The sequence below is a fragment of the Stylophora pistillata genome, chromosome 1 (assembly GCF_964205215.1).
Source record: "Stylophora pistillata chromosome 1, jaStyPist1.2, whole genome shotgun sequence".
Lineage (NCBI taxonomy): Eukaryota > Metazoa > Cnidaria > Anthozoa > Scleractinia > Pocilloporidae > Stylophora > Stylophora pistillata.
Genome location: NC_142519.1, coordinates 51,438,369 through 51,444,112, shown reverse-complemented (window position 1 = coordinate 51,444,112; position 5,744 = coordinate 51,438,369). Strand labels below are relative to the sequence as shown.

The 5,744-nt window shown below is 38.3% G+C and overlaps 1 pseudogene; it reads right to left on the bottom strand.

Moving 5' to 3' along the window:
• The window catches only part of LOC148742994 (uncharacterized), an 8,613-nt pseudogene extending 7,258 nt beyond the window's left edge, over positions 1-1,355 (bottom strand).
• Positions 1,356-5,744: the final 4,389 nt, after the last annotated feature.

The window sequence follows — 5,744 nt, the reverse complement described above, 5'->3', positions numbered from 1 at the left end:
GCATCGCTGGAAATACTGTATCACCATATCTGTCAGGCTTTGTTTTGGGTCTTGATGCTGTATAGTGAGCTAACTAAGGATCTTTCAGCATGGACTACGTCTGACCATTTTTCAACCTCATGCTCAATATTTTTCCTCACTTTGCTTATGGTGGACAAGTCATCATCCCCAACAAGAACAGATACAACTACATTTTTTCTCCACAACTGTTAAGCAGAGTAAAACCACAAAAATTAATTTTTTTGCCATAAAAAGTGAGGGCATTCAAACTACAACAAGGCATTATCTTAAAGTATTTTCTTTTCTGCATTTTCATGTTTGCTTTCTTGTCAAATTTTGAATCCTTATTACCAAGGGTTTTAGGTATTGTAAGACTTTCCACTGTTTATGGCTCAAGTGTCATTACTGTAACACTGATATCATATGAACAGATTCCACAAGTCTCTCTTTGCAGCAATAAACTGTGAATTTAACATGTTAACAACTATTATTATAATTGTTATTTTATTTTTTATTTTTACTCTTGCATACCTGGTTAATAATTACCTTTTGACTAGATCAATACAAACATCAGCTTCCATAGCTTTTGATGAGCCTTCCCAGTTGAGTCTGCAGTCATGTACGCAAGGGTTTTTTGACTGTCTGCTGGCAGTTTCACATGTTGCACACCTTTACAAAAGACATTGTGAGTAAAGGTCCTGGGTAACACTTTCAATAGGAGGCAAATATGGGTGAGGTCATATGTCGAATGATTCTGTACTTTTTTGGTCAAATTGAAAGAAAAACATAGCTCTTGTTGTTTACAACAAGGTGCTAGTAGACAAAATATATGTATATACATTACCTTTTTGACCTTGAACCATAGCAACTCACCTTGCCAGTTTTTAGGCCAATCATGGAGCCAACACCTAGTGGTGAAAGTAAGGATATATTTTATTCATTTGTTTAATTAACTTCGACTATTAGCTGACACGAGAACTGTCAGTAAGCTAAAGAATAATCCGGAGAAAGAAATAGCAGCTTTCTATGAAAATGCATATCCAAATGCCCCCTTTTCAATTCTTTCAAATGTAGAATTTGCAGTGTACCTGTTAGGCTGTTGTGGGCTTTTCCCCTTTTTTGCCATCCTATGTCATATGACGCTCTTGTCTCCACATTTTCCTTTTCAATATCATCTTTCCACAGGTTTCTTTCGCTTTCTAAACTTTCCAGACATGATTCCTTTGCCAACCTTTCAATTTTAGGCCCTACTTCCCTCTCGCGAGCCTTCAGCGTGGACTCTCCAAGTGATGGTATATTAATGGATGACAACAACTCGTTTACGTGGGTAGGACTTATTCCTGCGTGTAGCATCCCTATAAATATGTCCAGTCAACATATCAAGAAATTGGCTAGATGTTAAATGGATGCTGGAAAACCATATTTTTAGCAACATTAAATGTAAACAAACCTGCAGCGACCTTCGTGTTTACATTAAAGATTGGTCTCCCTCGCGTTGTTCCGGTACTAAGGTGGGTCTTGTTTGTTCGACCGATATTTGTCTCTCCACACTCATAGTTTGAACAGCATATGTAGAGTAGTGATCCTAGCCCAGACACTGTTTCTTTTATGCAGTCGGAGAGCTGTAGAGCTGTTCCACAGGCTTCGGAGCCTCCATCCAAAGCCTCAGCGAGGACATTTAATTCTACAACTCGACGGCCGCGAAGTGGATATCCACTGCAGACATCCGGATCACGCACTTTCTTTTCATTTTCTTGTTTTTGAAGAGCAGACCAGGAAGCTTTCAGCCAATTTGCGGCATCCTTATCGCGAATAAAAGCTTTCGCTTTGCAAAAGCGGCTTTTGTCCTTCTCACGCTAGCGGGAAGAACGGCCGCCTTCTTAGATGTCGCAATGTTATGCGCAGAAACGGTGGCGCAGTGCAAAACAAGGAAATCACCTCAAGGTGGCTCGTACCGGTTTTCATCTTTTTGATGGTTTGTAACTTTGAAAGAATACAACAGAAAGACTGACTAAGGCCAGTTCAACACTTTTACGGGGTTGAATTACATAATCATTGGTTATCCAAAAATAAGTGTCATTTCGTCACTAGCAGTTTCCATGGCAACGCTTTCACAGGCTTATTCAGACGCATTTTTTAGCTTGTGGCTTAAATAATTCGAAAACTAACCCGGTGACCCCCTGATTTTTTTCAGTGATTGCTTTTGGCACTTGAAAAGGAAAATGCACAAAGATTTTTAAAAAATTCTACAGAGCGGAATTTCACAAAATCTACAAAAAGGACAATTTTCACACATCACGAATTTCCTTCCGTAGAATTTTCTAGTTTTTTTTTCTGATGATTCCTTCGACGTTATTATCATATTGGAACAATAAAAAGAAGGGGTCACCGGACTTGTTTTCATGCTATGGCTTTCGTGAGTTTAGCAATTTCCACGCGCGTTTTAAAAATCTGGATTCTATAAGATCGACATTTGCTCATGATCTGTTTTAACTACTGCTGACAATTGCGTGTGCTCGCGCGAGCACCTACGATCTGATGTTTACAGACGTTTACTGCTAAGAAAATCATTAAACAGCCGTCAAAGACAGCCTCCCGACCTCATCTTAAAAATCCTACACATGACTTCTGGCTATATCATATTATTTTCCTTTAAGTTTCAAAGTCTTCTTCCACTTCAGGTAGATTATCCTTCACTTGAGTTTTTCTTTTTTCGCCGTCGCAAGACTTCATATCGGTTGAATATTTCTTTTAAATGTGAAGTGAAGCAACCTTTACTTCTCCGAAAATCGTCTTCGTTATCTTAGTTTCTATCTCCTGCATTCATAGTGGCCGCTCAACACATCAAATACAAGCTCTTAGGTAAACTTCTCACAAAAGTAGAAAAAATTCAACGTGCCGCCATCTTTGTTTTGAATTTTCATCTTTTGATCTCGCGCTTCTTTCGCACGTTTCTCTCGCGCGCGTCACGCAAGAGTGACCTGTTCCCCGCGCGAGCAAACTGGTACGAGCCACCTTAAGGAGGCTCGAAGGGGTTTTTATGACCGCGCGGAGAATGGATTCCAAGATACACGCAAGCTAATTACTCGCGAGAGAAATAAGCGATGGCGCGCGCGATCAGATCCGCAGGCGAGTTATAAACTAACATGGCCGCCATGAGTGTTTCAAAATTGCGAGCACCTCTATTGTTTCCAGCGGAAGTGGTTGTTTGAGAAACAAAAATGGAAAGTTTACTTCTTGAAAGCAGGTAGGAAAATGTTCGGATGGCAAGATTCTGGCCGAAAGTGGTCAAAAAAATTTTATTCAACGAGCGAAAGGAGGATGGTGAAGTCGCCACCCCATCAATAATAAAGTCGCATCGTGTGCATTCGGAAGATTTTACTTTGTTCCGCGAAAAATTTAAGTGGATACCTCTGGGTGCTACGATTTCATTCGCATTGAATTTGATTCCTAATAAAATGAAATGACCGAAAACTTTCTTAAACAACTCACTGGAAGATGAAAAGGAAAATGAAATCATTGTTTGATGCAGGATTGTAAACATTGACCGTTTTGTTAACGGAAATGGAGAAGTGTAAATGTGCCATAAAAATAAACATAATGTGCTGTAAACAAGAGATCGTAAAAATGTAGATGAGACTTTAATTCTAATTCAACCACAGACGGTAAAATTAAAATAAAATATTCATCTTAAACTTGTGAGAAAGATTGTTGATATTTCCCTTGATAAACTGTACATTACAACTGCGAAAATACAAACTCGCATTTGTTAAGAAAGGATTGCAAAATTTTTTTTGTTTTCCATTTAAAACGGAATAATGAAAGTTCAAGGTTATGACAGTGGCAAAGAGGAAAAAAAAGATAAATGAAGCCAAGGCTTGTTCATACCTCTAGTACCTCGAAAATTATAGAAATTTGCGAAATCTGCTACGACCAATAAATTGCTGATGTATATGAAACCGTAATTTCCGCTGAAATTGACGCTCATGACCATCTGGAAGACGTCAAAGCAAATTATTTTCACTCCAAATTGTTTTCACTCTTCCACTTCAAATTGCGCATGAACAATTATATCGATCAATCATGGTAAACGTGCATCACCGAATGAAGCCTTCGATCAAGCCATCTTCTCGGAACAGCGACAAGATACCATCCAGACGTTCGATGGAAAGCTTCATCTTTCGACAAACATGGTCCAGAAGCTGGCAGATGCTGGATTGTCTCATGTTACACTACAATCTCTGTACGAGAAAGTCAACATTAACGGCTTCAATGGAGTACTGGCATTGGCGCCATCTGCAAAATCAACTTGTCATCATATATCAAATTCCGCTAGAGAATTCTCTCTGGAGTTCATTTTCAACCGTCATAACAGTCAGCAGTCTGAGTCTCAAATGATGACTCACTTTTCAGGAATGTGTAAAATCACAAAACAATGTGAATCCATCTTCAGAATGAACGATTTTTCCGCCCTGAGGGCATTCCTCGATTAATCGCGCGGACGCGGACTCAACCTCGCGAAAATGAGCCCTTGAGTCAGCGGTATCGTTTAAAACGCGTTTAAAAGTGTGAGCTAAAATTGCAAAAACCGGAAATAAAGCTTGCTAAGTTGATGAACTAATATCTCGAATATTAGGTCGGTGACCTACCCTGATTTTTTGTGTACAAATTAGTTTCATCATTACGCGTTCCTGAAAAAAATGTTAAAAAAATTTATCTAGTGGAAATTTTTTTACATTTCAAAAAAGAATTTTCCTAAATAATTCAAGTTCTATTAGATAGCTTTTTTTAGTATCACGTATACAGCTAGAGAATGTAATGATTTTTAAGAAATTTGAAAAAAGAAAACTAGGTCACCGACTTGGTTTTTGAGATATTTTTAAAAAACTGAGTTTTAGAAGGTCTTTTAGCACCACTGTACTGTTTTCATGGCAACAGATAATGCCTGACGAACCCCCTTACAATATTGCCCTAAGATAGTGTTATGCATATGTCAAGTCATTATCCTGATGATAAGTTTGACAGTCCTGATATCTTTTACTGATTGGCACTTGCTGTTAATTGTGGAAAACCCTTTCGAACCTCCTTAAGTAAATTTCTCCTCCTGCTGAACAATTGTTTATAGGTATTGTGGTTGATGCTATAACCTTTGACTGGGTAAATTTGCCTCTGTTCAATTCACATGCTCTAACAACTATGCCACTCTCTTTCAATCGCATAATTATTATGGTTGTCGAAGACCTCTGAGCTTAAACACTTCAGACTCAGCTGTAACAAAAATTGCAGCCTTACAAACTGTTTCTGATGCAAGAAATCAAAGAAGGAGCTTAGAACCGAAGTTAATGAGATTGCCCTGTTAATAAAGAGATTTTGAGGTCATAAGAAATACCTAAGAAATGGAAATAAATTAAATTTAACATGTACTTAACAGGTAATCATGATTCCCAAACTGAGTCTGTGTTATTGTGTTCTTTAGGAGAGAGCCTGGGAACTAAGTTTTTGGAGGTAGCATTTTATAAAAAAGGGAAAGAATTTTATTAGGGTTTCTTGATCACGAGGAAAGTGGAAAATCACGCATAAATTTAGTTTATCTTTCTTTTGCTTCATTAACACATGTACATTTTGCTAGCCAATGTAATGAGAGGTGTTTTCATTTTAATCAGAGGCAGTTGCACTTTCCATTGACCCCTTCAATTGCAATTTTGAGAAGCGGAAGAAGCCGCAGTGGGTAAGTCTACCCGGTT